We start from the raw sequence: 16,113 nt of genomic DNA, 5'->3' as shown, positions 1-16,113 counted from the left end.
AAAATAGGTTTTTTGGTTTTACAAATGTGCTAGAGTTGGCCTTACTTAGTGGCTCCTTAGCAAGAAAAGCAGAATTCTGTTTGTCTTATAATACTACAGATAAATGCAAATAAACCACGGACTTAGAGGAACTGGGAACATTCTTGATGATAGAGGCCCCAATTCTGCTCCCATTAAAGCAAGTGGAAGCTTTGCTCTTGACTTCAGAGAAAGAGGACTAGGCCCAAAGAGGACTTTATCAGTGTAAAGACTTTACTCTATAGGGTAATAGAACTTGTATTCAGTAATACTAAAATCTTGCTTAAATAGTTCAATAACCAAAGAAATAGCTTCCCCAGACTTGCAAACTATTGTACAAAGTTGTTTCAAAGAGTGGTTTTAGTACAAGAAACATGCTTTAAAGCAACTATTTTACTTACCCATTAAAACAGATCAGTTTGGGTTCCTTAGTATTGCTGCTTTTTGTCTCTCTCCTTCTCCCCTCATCCCACCCCAGGAATACAGAACATTACTTTATAATTGCTTTCACTTCTGGCTCCAGCATTGGGGACCTTCTTCACTCCGCATTTGCCATGCTTCCCACAGGCAGTCCCCAGTTCAGAGGCTGAGGCATAGGCAAGAGGTCACCAGGTCTGACCACAGATTTATTATTTTGCACTATGAGACTGAAGTCTGAGCAGACCTCAGCAAATGACTTCAGTGGAAGCAGGACTGAGTCCATAGTGGGTCATGTACCTATATTATTATAGTGTTAATATGTGAAGGTCCTATAATTAGGTTTTCTCCTCCCTTGCTTCTTCTGTTGAAATTATCCTTTACTGTACCTGTTATTTTGCTATACCTTGTCCTATTCCTTTCAGATATAGGGTCCAATCTTGCTATTATTCAGGCAAAGCACTCATGGGGTGAAATTCTGGCCGCATTGAAGTCAATGACAAAATGCCTATTGACTTCAGAAGGTCCAGGATTTCACCCATTGACTTAAATGGCTATGAAAGAGCTGTAGGATTGGGTCCAATTTATATAGATACACATACTACATTTTCTGTTTGTTTTATCTCCATATGATAACATTTTATTCAATTTTCACTTAGGAAGTTCACATTCTGTTGATCTTTCCACTTATACGTTGAACTGCTGTATTATTCCCATTTGTTTAATGTTTTGGCTACATTCCGAATATTTTTTTCTTTTGTTTGCTGTAGTTCCCCCACCCTTTCTTTTCAATTTTCCAAAATATTGTGTCTGCATTATGCTGTCCCTTTAAGAGCAGGGCAGGCTGGGAATCCTCTCCAGGATATAAAACAAGAGTCAGCGGTAGGAAATCAATCCAGTTTTTGGTAAAGGAAAGAGTTGCAGACCCTGAAACTATGAAGGTATTGGTGGTGTCTGGCTTTCTTTTAGTTACATTTGTTTCTTTCTTTTTGTTGCTAATAAAAGGGGTTTGGTCTTGAGTTCTACTGCTGTTTAGGCTCTGGGATGTAGATGACTTTATTGTATACCTTTTATGTTTGGTAGAGGAGCCAGGAGCACTGGGATTTCCTGCTAACCCTGAAGAGGGCATATGCCAAAGATATCTTTCTGAGAGTGAAGTTCTAGCACCAATGTAATCAATGGCAAACCATCCCACTGACTTGAATGGAGCTAGGATTTTTGTCTTTAAAATTTAAGATGTAGGGCTAGGGGGTCTCTAATATGTCACACACCTTTTGCTAGACCATACATCCATAGACTCAGTTCACACTGCAGCAGGCACTAAAAGAGATGACACTCCAACCTACACGGGTCAGCTAACAGGAGTGCAAATGCTGCAGTAATTAGTGTTGCAAAGTCCACTTTCCAAGATTTCCCTCAAGAGCTCCACCCTCAATAAATGCTGCATTGTAATATAAAATATATAAAACAACTGTTAAGTGATGGAAGTTAGGAAGCATTTCTCAACATTCCGCCTGTTTTTACAGTCATCTCGCCATGTCTCACTAATGCTCGCTGCTACCTGCTTCCCTATAACTGTCACTCTTCATCTGTCTCTTCCTTGTCTCACCTCCCTCTCACCCCCAGTCCATTCACAGCAGTTTCCTATCAGCTTGTCTCCCCACAAAAACTCCTCAGCATAGTCAGACCATATAATTAATTCATTTTGAAAATGCAACAAGATCTATAATGTCTCTAGGCTATGACCTTGCATTTGTAACTTTTATCCTCATTTGCCCCAGCTGTCCCTCTGTTTTACCATCCCTTACCTTGTCAGATCTATTCTTATGCTGTAAACTGGGGGAGGCAGAGGTGGAGACCGTGTTCAGTGTATATCTAAATTCTGACTTATACTTATGGGAACTCAGTGAATAAATAATAATGAGCAGGTTATCCATAATTGTCCCTTAGGACATTGAAACACTTAGTACTGGCCAGTTAAAGACAAAAAAACCCTACTAAATGGACTAGAATGGTAATTGATTGGGGATAACAACTCAAAGTGAATCCAAAGTCTATCTGAATCCTTCAGATTACTGTGAACCCAACCAGTGTCTGGTCCCAGCTTTGGTCAGAGGTTTGCCTGGGTAAAAGCTACAGAATGGAGGTTGGGGATAGACATCTGTGTCATCTTTATTTTATTTACTGTATGTCTCCCATCACCATAACATCAGCCTTTACTGTATTTATCCTGACAATGCCCCTCGGAGGTAGAGAAGTACTCTTATCCCCATTTTACATATGGTGAATAGAGGTGAGAGATTAAATGACTTGTCCAGAATCATATAGCTGGGAATTGAAACCGGATCTCTTGCATCCCAGGTAGTGTCCTAACCACCCTCTGATCCTTTCTTCAACCTCGTTCTCTTTTCTTGTCTCCTCCAGATAGAAGCCTGGTAATTTTCTCCCCTGCTTTTTTTCTCCCTGTGTGCACTGTGAAATTCACAGTCCTGCTTGTAGTTGTATGCAGTAGGCATACACCCTCCCTATTATTTTGTTCCATATTTTATTCCCCCAGGGCAATATTTTGTATAGCCTACTGGCATCTTGTATTTTGTTCCTCAGTAGGGACCAAATACATCCCTGGGTTTATTTCACAGATTTCAGCAAAGGTTATGCCAAGTATGGGTTAGATCCCAGGCTTCTTTGAGACATCATGCAGGTTTTGCTTTTCTGCAAATATCTCAATCTAACATTATATACATCAATTAAATCAGTTTAACATCTATTTTCAGTTAATTGTCTTCATTGATCACAAGAGGTGTCAGATATAACATCTGGGAACTAAATTTGTATGCAATACCATCCTCTCAAGCCAAGCCAATGCTGCCAGGTAAGGCTTTTTCTTGGAGGAGGAAAACAAACAAACATCTTTTCCCATTGCCTTGATGGCGTACCGCAGTCCTGATGGGTAATGCCCAACTCCAGCAATAGCTAATGTCGATAGCAGAAAATTCAGACTTTACCCCTAATTAGCTCTTATCTTAAAGTGTTCCAAAACTTGTGACTATAAAAATAATGACTTGCTTATGCTCATATGCTTATACTGGACCTGATGCTTATACTAGGCCTTCTTCAATGATCATTGAAGTCAGGGGGGGGGGGTCTTTCCTTTGACCTCAATCGGCAGTGGATCAGGCCCATGTGTAATGCCTGATAGTCATAATGGATGAACTTCAAAAGGTTCAGAGCTTGGATGCTTATCTGCACTCTATAGATCAGGGTGGAAATCTTCTGTGAACCATATATTATTATTTTTCAGATTTCGACGTTTGATCCCAGCTGCAGCATGGGCAGCTCTTCTGGTGCTTCACTCCCACTGGGACCCAGAAGGGCAAGAGAGAAGGACTGCAAAAATTACAAACATGAAGATCTTTCCGAATCTTAACAGAAAAGGTGAAGTTTGAGGTAGGTTATAGAAATGGATTCGTATTTGGGGCAGCAGTTTGGGTGGAGGTGTATTGGAAGTACTCATTTTACCCTGGGGGCTGACCTATTCTGAATAGAGAGACACGCATGCCCGGGGAGAGCAGGAACAGATCTAGAGGGATACAATGGAGGCGAGTGAGATCTGAAAATGGGAAAGTGCATTCAAATCCTATTTACAGAAGCCGTTAGGAATCATACTGCGTCTAGCCGTGTAAAGAGCAGGCGGTGCCTGGAACCTCCACTGGGTATTTGGTTGCATACGCTTTACCTTCACGCATGTAGACCTGCGCACGGGGTTTGCTAAGCTACACCATCAGCCCTGCTCCTGCTGCTTTCCTCCAGCTCCAGCTTTCTGCGGGGATCCCAGAAGGAGAGAAAAGGGGGGCTCCTCCGGAAAGGTAGCAGCAGGAGCGGAGAGGAAATGAGCAGGAGCGTGCTGCTGAGCCGCAGGTTGGGTTGTTTGCATTGCACTGCAGGCGCAGCTGAAGGTGCCTGTGCTAATGTTTGAGCTGCCAGCGTGGCTCGCTCCCTTCTTGCATAGTGCAGGCGTGGGGCACATTCCACCGCTTCCATTCCTCCCTCTCGCTATGCGTTAAATGACCTTAGCTAGGAGTCTGCTAGTAGGGGGCACGAGGGCTGAGACGGTAATCACTCCCCAGCGCCTGTGCTTCCAATAGTGCTGGCTCGCTGCAGTTCCTCCTTGCCGCCGGACGGGGGCAGCGCAGACCCATCTGTCTTTGCCCTCCGGTAGCTGGTGAAGCCTGTTTGTGGGAGGCGGGGGAGACAGGGGCGGTGTTAGCAGAGCTGCATCTGGTGTGAACCTGAGCAGCGCTGGCAGCACACCTCATTCCCTCACCCCAGGAGGATCGTTTGACTACCTGGGAGGCAAAATCCCAGCATCTTAAAACAACCATCTCGCAGTGCTGCTTCTCCCGCACTAGCCAGCCATTTACATGCTCCGTGATTGCGCTCAGCAATCGTCAGCCTCGAACTTCTCTCCGAAGACTAGCAGACTAATAGTAATTCCGTTGTGTGAAGGCCTCCCACATTTTGTTACTCTCATTTAAAGTCATTTAAAGAGCGAGGCGAGCAATCAACATCAAGTGGAAAAAAATCCCCTTCCGGGTTAGCACAGAGCAGGGTGGGGGGACGAACACAATGTTAAACAAACAAACAAACAATGAAAGGTTTGCTAAGGAATCCGGTAAGTTATAGGAAGGAAAATTAAATGTCCGGTGCTTTACAAGACGGCATGTTTTACAAGGGTGAAGGAAACTGTGCAGAAAATGCATCTGCTTTTATTGTTGCTTTTCATTGCCTGTGTTGTGGTGGATGCTTTATGCCATGGAGAGCAAGTTTAATTGAACAAGATCGCCGATTTCATTGTGTGTGTGTTTAATTAACCATTAAGGGTGAGGGACTAAAAGCAGAGAGGATCGCGTTCTCCGATGCAAATTCTTCAATGCCACAGTAATAAACAAATAAAGATACTTTTCTTTTTAACACACTGCCCAGGTAGCAAAGCCTCAATCCTTTTGCATTATTTTTCTCTTGTATTGCGATTAAAAAAATCCAATCTATCATTGCCAGCCTTTCCCACTGTTTTAAGTAGACAGCTTAAAGCGAACACCTAATGGAGGAGGCATTTTCTACTGGGAAAATTCCTAGTGTTTTCCTTTCTTTCGAGAATGCCAGACCAGGGGGAAAAAGTGCAATCTTCCCATTGATTAAACTCTACGTATTTGTCTTTAGGCGTATCGGGTTGATCCAAACTTTCGTGTGTCTCTCTCTTTCCTCTCCCCCCTTTTCTGTGCATTTGTAAAGTAGCCCCATCTAGCAATGATAAATATCCCTGTTGATCACTTGATTGATTACCTCTCTGAAAGGTCACGCGGGCTTGCAGTAATTTCCTTTTGCCTAAGGCTCCCTTTTCACTTTTACTCCAGCACGACAGCTCCAAGTATACAGGATCTTTATTTTTTATTTTAACCCCTAAATAGCCCCCCGAAAACAATGCATTGGAGAAAATCGTAGGAAAATAAACTCTCGCAGTCTCTATTACGCACCCAGCTCTTTCTCCCCCCACACTTCAATGTATGCTGTGCACTAGTGTTTAATAGATACGGAACTTGCAAGTAAACTCAATGTCTCTTGGGTCTGAATTTCACGTTTGAGAGTCTCCCTCCCTTTTTCTCCTGTGGACTGAGAATTCGGATTTAAACAACCAGACAAGCTATTAATTTACCCATGCTTCCCAGGGTCCTGAACCCAATTAATTTCTAATAATTACAGCCCAAGGGGGCTAGAGAGATCCCTCTGCCTCTTTCTAGTCTTGCCACTTCACGGCACTGAGGCCAGCATATAATAATAAAGTGTATATTTTGAAAGTGATCTGCAGAACAGTGAGTTATTGCAATGAATGAAAATTGTTTCCATTTTGGCTAATTGAGCCCATGGCTGAAAGCTGAGTTCTGAGACTAAATAAAGAGGACTGTTTCATTTCAACAAGCACTGGAAACCCCTGCATAGCTTTCTGGTCACCCAGCAAGAGGTTTAATTTCTTAACAGCAAAGCCGAAATCAAGCGTTGGGTAAACAGTATTAATAATTGCATTACAATGATTAAATTAATCTTACGTGTAGCTAGGAGAATATAGGTTGAGACTGAATAACACGATGTAAAGTTCACTGCACAAAGACAATAGCACAGCAAATACCTCGAGGAAGAATTCCAACTTGCCTCTATATACACTGCGGGGCTTATTCAGTTATAATGTGAGGAAGGGGAAATTTCCTGTTATATAGAATGCATTGAAACCTGAGGGTTGCTTTCCCCCACGCCCCCAGCATGTATTAAAATAGATTTCACCCCCCCTTTAAATATTTTTTCGTGGCTCTGATTCTACTACACCCCACCCCACCACTACCACAATTCCAGTGTTCACTAGGCAGCAATTTTCCCAACTTGAAGGGAATTGCGGGCTAGAAACGCTTAAAAACGTGACCAAGCGAAATTAAACGGATTTCTAGTGGGTCTAGCGAGGAACTCTTTGGGAGGGTGGCAAACTTTATGAAGGTTCTGTCCGCGACTGACAGAGAGATCAGACATCAGAAAATCTGTTTGATGCAACCGAAATGAAAATCGAGAGGTTTGCTGGGTGTTCGGGAAAACCGAAAGACACCTGTTCGGGGGCTTGTGATCGCTTGGGACTTTAAACAGGTGAAACTGACAAGCTGGAGGAGAAAGCTGGTGCCTCAAGGTCGAGAGACCCAAGTGGGTTGCTTAGAAGAGTCTGTATCTGCACAGATCCCTCTGTTTACATATATTAAACTCTCGCTTTCCCCCTCGGTCGCAGAAAGGCGTACAAATACAGACGCTTGCTTTTCTTGTGCAGATATGCTACAAGGGGCCAAGGGGTTGTTGAAATAACCGCAGTAGATCTGTAAAGCACTCGAAAGTCTTGTGTTTTTGTTGTCTTGGTGGTGTTTCGAATCTCAGAGAAAAGCTAAAGAACTATACTTCCCCTTGGGCAATTACTTCGAGGCTGTTGCTAAAATAAAGTTTGTAAAAGTTCTCAGACATTTTCGATTAGGGTTAGAAAACTGGCATCGCCTGGGTTAGTTCATTCATCTTTATAAGAAACTCTTTTTTGAAGAACCCGAGAGAAAACAGCGTGTGATAGAGAAGGAAGGAGGTTCCGTGCCGGAAAGGTGTAGAGCCCCACTCCTAAAGTTTTCTTCTTTTTCCAGAATTAATTAGTTCTCTCTCCCCGTCCCATCCCCCAGCACCCCTGTTGTGCTGTTACTCCCTGCCTAATGCTTTCCACGGGCACCGTTTAGCTGAGCGGATCAGTTAGTCCACCGCATATCACTTCATATCCTTTCACCAGGAAACCAAAACGCTCCCAATAATTTCTAAAAGGAGGGCAGACGAGGAAAATCATTGCAGCACACGCTGCCCCCGCGGGTAGGTGGGTGCGTGGCTGTCTCTGCTGGCCAGCTGCTAAGAAGTGTCCTAAAGCCCAGCTTCCCAGTATGCAGTGCCTCATGGAAGGGCCGGGCTGCGGGGCACAGACCCAAAGCCAGGGCGCGCACTGAAGCGGATTCTTTGGATGTCAGTGTGATGTCGGCTTTTGAGTTTGTCTCGGTTACACACAGACTCGGGGGGCATGGAAAGAAACAGGTTGATTGCAGAGGGAGGAGGAAAGAAGGGGAGAAGTCGGGTCACTTTACAGCTACTTTTGCTGAAGTTCTGCGTTGGTGCAGCTTGGTGTGCTAACCTAAGCCTTCCAAGAAGGAGCACCTCTCTCCTCCATCCCACACTGGGCTCTGTAATACAGAGGGGTTGGGCTTTATTAATACTCCCGCTAGATGGCTGAATTCCCCCCCCCCTACAAAAAGCAGCTGCATTTTTTTTTATTATTCACATATTTAAAATAATTGTGAGGATCAAGAAGTTCGCTCTCCGGTGGGTTTTCAAATACTTGTGCCTCATTTGGAGAGGCGGGAGGGAAACATATGAGAAATTCCCTTTGCTATTCAGTAATTTAAATTTGTTTCGTGTGTGTGCATGTATCAGCTAGGTTCACGTGGGATGGACAAAGGCTCATGGCGTTCGGAAATTTGCTGCCATCATCTAAACAAAATTCAGCGGTTGCTTCTAAAACAAACATGTCTTCATTAGGTTCACTGTGCTCCGCTATGTTCATGCTCTGCTGGCTATTGTAACCTTATGGCAGAGGTGGCTGCTTTCCGCTGTTTCGCCTTAGACTGGCCATGATTCTGACAGCGAACACCAGCAGGATTTTTGTGTGAAAAGGGCGAGTGATGCTTAAGATTTTATTAAAACCCAAACTTGAGCAGCATGTATGTACTGGCGCAGCACCGAGTCTGAAAGATTGTAATTTTCTTTTATGGTGTCTGGCAGGATTTGCAACAGATATTAATGGGAACATAAATAGCGCAGAGAAGGTATTGAACAAAACTGTTTAATGCAAGGAGGTTGTACCAGAGAAAAATCTATATGTAGTTTGGACTGATTCATACCTTGAACAGAGCCATCCCCTAAAGGAATTCCCCGTTTCAGCGGGTCCCGTTGTTGATTGGCAAACCCTGTAATTAAAACAGATCCAAACAATACGGATTATCATTTCTAAAGTGCTTTTTTTTTTAATCCAGCTGGGGAAAACTAAACACAAGCTGAAGGTGGGAAAGGGAGTGTGTGTGTTTGGAAGAATATATAATTTAATTATATGCATATATAAACTGTATAATTGAATTATATCCGTGTATCTGTTGATATCCACAGATCTATGATAAGTGCAAGTGGGTCGGAATAAAGTATTGACTTGTTGCAAAGATGACAGAGTATCATTAATATTACACACAAAGCTAGAAAGAAAGTGTCACTTATTCTATTCTAAAACTCTGGAACATCAGGAGCAGGGAGATTTTTTCTGTTATAAATAATCTGCCTCACCGCCGCCTGTTGAGTCAATGAAAAGTGGCTCAGAATCCATTCCTTCTCCTGCAGATTGGGACCGGAAAAGCTCTAGAGTTTGTTAGCCCTGATGCTGGTATATTAATTAATAATAATAATTGTTGGGAGTTGGGTGGAGTTGATGGGGGAATAACGAAGAAGATTTCGGGCATCCGGCTGTTTGCGACTGGTTGGCTCTGGCCAGGTTGTTTTTATTGGAGAGGAAGAGGTGTCCTCGCTCCCTTCCCCGGGCGGCCTCCTCCCCTCCACCGATTGCCAGCTGACAAGATCCTGAAATCGAAGTGATAGATCGCTCCAAACTTTTTTTGGCGGCGCTGAGATGTTGAAGAGTGGTGGTGGCGGTGGGGGGGAGCCGCCCGTGCGCATGTGCGAAGGTGTCCAAACTGACAATGCTGGAGAGATAGCGAGCCTGGATTGAGAGAAAGAGAGAGTGTGAGAGAGAGTGAGAGAGAGAGAGAGAGGGGAGAAAAAGGAGAAAAAGATCCGAGAGGAACCCCCCCCACCCCACCCCAGCAGCGGCGCGGGACTGGCAGCATGAGATCCAAAGGCAGGGCAAGGAAACTGGCCACAAGTAGGTGCAATGTCCCTTTCCATTGGCTTTCCCCCGCTCTCTGCCATGTTGCATGGAACGTCTGATGCGCCGGGATCTGGGGCGCAAGGCGACCTGCAGCACCCCTGCGCCGGAGCCCAGCCGGGGCGCGCATCCCCCAGCGCAGCGCAGCGGCCGGGAGAGCGGACCCGGGGTCAGGCTGGGGGTGCGCGCGGGGGGGGGTTAGATCGGAGGCGGGGGGGGAGGATTGCAGGCAGCCCCCCCCCCCAGCAGGCAGATCGCTGGGCTGCGGGGCGGGGGTGGGGGCGCCTCTCGGAGGAGTGGGAGGCTGCGGGGTCGCTGATGGGCGCTGCCCGGCCGCTCGGGCTGGCTGCGGAGGCGCTGGGAGGCGGCGAAGGAGTTGAGGAAAAGTTCAGTGGCGAGCGCTGGAAGTTGAGCGGCGGCTGCCGCCGCCGGGGCTGCGAGGAGCAGCTGAGACCATAGTGGGCGCTGTCGGCTCTCTGCGAGCGCCGGAGGGGAGGGGAGGGAGTCAGGCGGCAGGTCTCGCTCCGAGCTTCCAGCGAGCTCAGCAGGCGAGTCCAGGCAGGTGGGGGGGAGACGAGGAGAAGAGGGGGAGCGAGAGCTCGCCCCCTCCCTCTAGCTCTCTCAGGAGGGCATCCCAGCTAGTGCTTTGCACAGGTAGCTAGCAGAGGGGGGCTGGTCAGGGACCTTCCCTCCAGCCCGGGGCGCTGACTCCCTCTTTCCTCCACAGTGGAGTGTGTGGTTGCAGGCAGGCTGCTCCGGGGCTCCTTCCCCTCTTGCACTGGTGGTAATGAGAAGGCGCAGGAAGGAAAATCTTAGCTTAATGGATCAGCTGGGAACGCTGTATGCATGGGGACCCTCCCGCCCCATTCCTATACACTCAGGAAACAGAAAGAAATAGTTGCGGAGGAAATTGTCCAGGTTATTGCCTGTGTGCAACATTGCAGGCGCTGTCACACGCAGCGCGTCCCGAGTGACAGTGGCCAAGGCTTGTTGAGCAGATTCTGATGCATTTGATTTTAGTGTAAATTAAATTCGTCCTGCATGGGGGCAAAGGCTCAAACGGTCTCGTGCCCGTGCCGTCTGAGGGTGCAAGGCAGCAGGGCTTTTGGTGATTCCTAGCTGCAAAACGAGGCCAAACGCTTTCGTTCTTCGGTGGCTTCCTGCAACTTTCCACTATGTCTCCTTGGGATCGAGTGCTCTGGTCGAGTTAAAAAACAAACAGACAAAAAAACTCCTGGAGCCTGCTTCAGACGAATAATACATTCAGTCTCAGCACTAGCCTAGAGTGGTGGTGCTTTGCCGTGACTCCTCGTGAGGAGCTGGGGAGAGGGCAGAAGTGATTGGGCCATCAGCGCAGTACAAACGCTAGCTCAGCTCTCAGCCCACTGGAGCCACATGATGAAGTTGATCTTAAATGTTGTAATTTCAGGCACTTTTCTCGCAGTTAATTCAGTTCGGCTGCGCTAGGTCTATATTGTGTTAGCTCGGGTCTCAGCAATCGACATACATACTGCTCTATTTATATTTACAGGCACTCCATCTTCTCCTTTTTGACAGTGATAATGATCTTTTAATTGCAACAGTTGCAAAAAAAAAAGAAAGAAAAAGTAGCCTGCCTTCGTGTCTTATTTTAAATACAGCCGATGTCTTTTATTTGTGTGTGAGAGCAGAGATATACTATATGCAAGTTTCATTTGATACGTATCTCCATTGCAACTTTCATTTCCATCTGAAAATGTGCCGGAAAATGGTAGATGAAACGTTGCGTAACATAATAAATAACTAACAATCGGTTTTTGTCTACTAATGAAAAAATATGCGAGTAGAGAAAAGGGAAAGCAAAAGATCTTTGGCTCTTTATCTACTTTTCTGTGAAACCTAACGACAACCTATATTTGATTAGCTGATTTTAAACTGGCTCCATCAGCACAATTTGAAAACAAATAAACTTCCAGGTCATCATCCCTGCTTTTAGGCTAATTGTGAAAGTCGTGTGTTCCATTCGCTAGCACATATGTATAATAAATGTCCTCTAACGTTTCTGGGCTGCTGCTGCTTTGCAGTGCTTAGATTTGACCACTTTCAAACTTTCTTCTTTGGGTTGCATGTCTTGGCAGTCACAGCAGCGGCAGAGCTTTCCCTAGACAGATGCGTTGCATTATATAATCCTTCGGTTACAATACGCTCATAAAGGAAATCGTATTAAAAAGTGGAGCTTTTTGTATTGTGAACCCCCTTTCATTTCTCCTTCGAATAGCGTGTGAGTTTCATGGCGTGGTGTATGCGCGGCTGTGTCGGTGGGGGGAAATTATTGGTGACCCCTGTAATTCAATCATTCAACAGGAAAAGTTTTCAGCTTTTGGTTTCATCCTGTGACCCCTTCTCTTCACTCTTTAATTGCGGAGCTGTGAAAAAATAAGAAGCTTTTTGTGGCTGTAACTTACTTGGAAAAACACCCCACTCGGGATGCAATTGGAATTCTCTTATTATTCCACTTTTGCCTCTCTCTGTGTGAAATAAACTAGAGATAACACCCCCCCAATTGTGAGTAACACCAGTAGTCGGGAAAGTTCTGCTCTTAATTAACCAAGGGAAATTAGATGCGTATATTTTCCCCTCTATATATTATATTGAAAGAGCAATTTAGGGATTTTTGCTAACCTGAAACATCTCAGAAGAAACAAAAGCAGCCACGTTATGAATAGTTAGTGAATATTTTAAACCTCCAGCTGTAAAAATAAAGGAAAGGAAAAGAGGCAAGACATTTTTTGAAGGCATATTCGGAATGAAGTCTGAATATAATATGCAGAAAGAAGGGTGCAAGTTGCAAAGATCTCGAACAATGACAGTGTCTATTACCGTTGCACCTTTTTAGAGTTATAGGATTGCACCTGCACGGCGACAGTAATTTACAGTGAACATCATTGGTGATATAAGCAGTGTCCCACTGGTTTTTTTTTTAGTCCGACTGTAGCCCTGTCTGAAAATCAGCCCCGAACAGTGACACTCCACAGAACTCAACCCCGTGCACCGAACCAGTGGTAGCCATTAGCCACCCAGTAGCCTCATAAAGAGACAGAAGGTGATCAGATTAGGAGAACGCACGTGAATAAGGGGGCACTTGTTACTTTTACACTTTATCCCCGTGTTTTTTTTTAAACAGGCAATTTAGTGCAGGTCCAGAGCTATCTAACCACCTGAGACAGTAAAATAACACTTTGCCGAGTTCCAGCAGGTTTTCCTGCGCCTGTAACTCGCCTTTCTGCTACTTAAAAGCCTGGCACGTTTATTTGCCTGTTTAAGACTGTCCGGGAATTTGTTTTTGAAAAGGGAAATGTTTGCCAGTGTCCAGGCTTTCAGCCCCCTTTAGCAAGGCTGTTTATTTGCCATTACCTCTGGCTTAGTACTTCTTTATTGCACTTGGCACTTTGTGTAAATAGTCTCCTAAAACATTTCTGTGTACTTCGTCAAAGAGACCCTCCAAGTTTAGAGGAAGGTTAATAACGCGTCGCTCTATTTTGCAATAGTCGGGTAGGGGAAAGAGACGGTTCATTAAGGAAAAGATGGAGGGAGGCACTCTCTCTCTCTCTCTCTTCATTTATTTTGACGGTAAAAAAAAAATCCCTCCACATCTATATCGCTATGCATTCTGCCAATTCATAGCTCAATGGATGTCTGGATATGTATATTTCACAGATGATACATGATCTCTTTAGCTTATGCGCTACACACCCATCCACTCATCCACACCAACCATAACACATTTTGTATGGCTTGGAAACAAACGGGTTTCCTAGTCGTCCCCCCTTCTCCCCCAGCCCCACAAGTTGCGATTCATGTGGAGTAGTTGACAAAAGTACCGTTTAGCCGAGTGATTTGCTGTGGCCTTCCAGAGAAGGAGAGAGGGATTCTTCAACTCTCAGGCCTGCTTTTTAGGAACGGAGGCCCGGGTAAAGGGAGGACCTGGACACGTACTACGAGCAGCGCTATTGTCTCCCGCATGCCTCTGGTCACTCCCCCACCCTCTTCAAATGTCTGGTGCACAGAAACCAAAAGACTCCCATCTCGAGCTAAGGCACACGGGGAATTGAATGTGCTCCTGCCCACTTCTAGGCGAATAATCTCCCCAATAATTCCTCCCCAGCTGCAAAGCTAACCAAGCCAATCCCCCAAATAGGGAGGACGGAATACAACCACCATCACCCTCATTCCTACATCTCGACGTCTTGTCAAAACAACCTCTTGGAGAGATTAGATCCCGCTTAGAAACAGGGCCACTGAGTCCGGATTCTGGGCGTTTAGACATAGGTCATGTGGCTCTAGACGCTGAATCTGAAGGGATCTGGGGCTGGGGTGAGCTATGCAATGAATCTGGAGAGAGCTGGGTATAGCAGGACATAGGCACGGAATCTGCGTGGATCCCCTGGAATGTTCACACTGCCCTTTACAATGTGGCAAAGCAGCAGCAGGGCGCGTCGTAGTGGGGAAACCACTTTCACTGCCCGGAACTTTGGAGGTGCAGAGGTTACCATCTGTCTTTCACGTGACACTTATTTGGGATTCATGTGTGTGCATATCACTAGGTATATAATGCAATATACAAATAGTATGTAGCTTGTTCCCGGATGGCTCTTTCACAGCAAGGGGGGTGGGGTGGGGAATTGGGGGCGAGACAATCGCATTATATGCCAAGCGCATTTTCACAAGGCACTTGATTAACCCTTTTCAGGATGGAAAGCGTGTGTGATTTCTTTTACCCAGGGCATCCAGAGACTCAGAGGGGTCGATAGACTTCATTGAATTCGAAAACAATTTTCTGCTCCCCCCCAGATGCTGTTTCTAAAATTAGATCATCTTTCACTGCAACCCCCACCCCTTCTCCGCCTCGTCTGCCTTCTGGCTGCTTCCACCAGTGAAATTTATGTAGTCTACAAGGGTTTCGAGAAGAAAAGAAGGACCCAAACACAAAGAGAGAGCCGGGCAATCGGAAAGCAGTGATCATTATTAATATAGATCTATTTGTACATGAAAAATGTAACCCCAGTTAATTAAGGCGGTATACCTGGGGTACAAGAAACTTAAGAAATGTTTCTGCAAAGGGGAAGGAGCTGTTTACAAAACTCTTTCAAAAGTGTGACATATTGCTGCAGTTCCAGCACTAAAAAGCTAAACACACTTATACGCCTTTGAAGTTCCCTGGCTGAGGCAACATTATTTGACTCCGATTCAGATATTGCTTGTGGGTATAACTAATGACTTTTACCTATTTAGTTCAAGTGGGAGGGGCGAAAGTCCTGGATTCCTTGTCCATTGGATCTCTCTAGAGAGTTGAATCTGGCTCCCAGCCAGCTCTGTACAATGTCAACATTGAATATTTGAATTCCCAGACTCTATTTAACAAGTTTCTAAATAAATAAACGCATTGTGTGTCTGTGTTTAAAATTATTTCACCCCTTTCATAAAAGCTGCAGCATCTTATTACATCGGCCTCGCAGGCTGATTTTCCTTTTCTCTCTAAACAAACACAAACACAGGGGAACGCATTTTTTTTTACAGCCATGTATCTCCCTTTCTTTCTCTCCGGCTAGTGCGAAGTGGAAGCGGGTGCGGGGTGGGACCGGGCAGCCCAGAAGTAACACACAGACATACCTTTTCGGACTGCTCTGTGTGCCGCGATATCTAATCGTAACTAAAAACAAAGCTAGGTTCAGAAAGCCAGTTAAATATTAATCATTTCTAAAAGGAGGCCCATGTGTGTGCCATTGCTTTAGCAATGCCCTGTAGATACTCAATCATTTTGGCTGCTGTACCACATGCAGGCTCCAGGGACAGCTTTCATTGTTGTTGCCATAAATGGCTATTAGTGTTCATATTCACCTATTTATTTAAACTCGGGTGTATATGTGTCCCTGGTTATATGCGTGTATGATATGATCGTTATATATTTATGCATGTATCTAGATATAATCTGTATCCATATGTAAACATATATGGATACATAGCGGATAGACATGGTTGAGTGTGTACATATGATGTACCTAGGCATGTAGATACAGAATAGCTATAGATGTTTGTGTGCACATATGCATAATCACTGACTGTCTACATGTATAGATTGTGTACATGCAAAGACTGTG

At 45.1% G+C, this 16,113-nt stretch overlaps 1 long non-coding RNA gene across 1 annotated transcript; it reads left to right on the top strand.

Annotated features, from left to right (window-relative positions):
- The first annotated feature begins 1,340 nt into the window (after positions 1-1,340).
- On the top strand, positions 1,341-14,946 carry LOC123377966. Its single transcript, XR_006582403.1, has 4 exons — positions 1,341-1,376; positions 3,210-3,307; positions 3,737-3,882; positions 14,738-14,946. It is a non-coding gene; the product is annotated as an uncharacterized LOC123377966 (long non-coding RNA).
- Positions 14,947-16,113: the final 1,167 nt, after the last annotated feature.

This window comes from Mauremys mutica, chromosome 9 (assembly GCF_020497125.1).
Source record: "Mauremys mutica isolate MM-2020 ecotype Southern chromosome 9, ASM2049712v1, whole genome shotgun sequence".
NCBI classification, from domain to species: Eukaryota; Metazoa; Chordata; order Testudines; family Geoemydidae; genus Mauremys; species Mauremys mutica.
The sequence above is the reverse complement of the archived record's forward strand: the minus strand, read 5'-3'. Positions and strand labels throughout refer to the sequence as shown.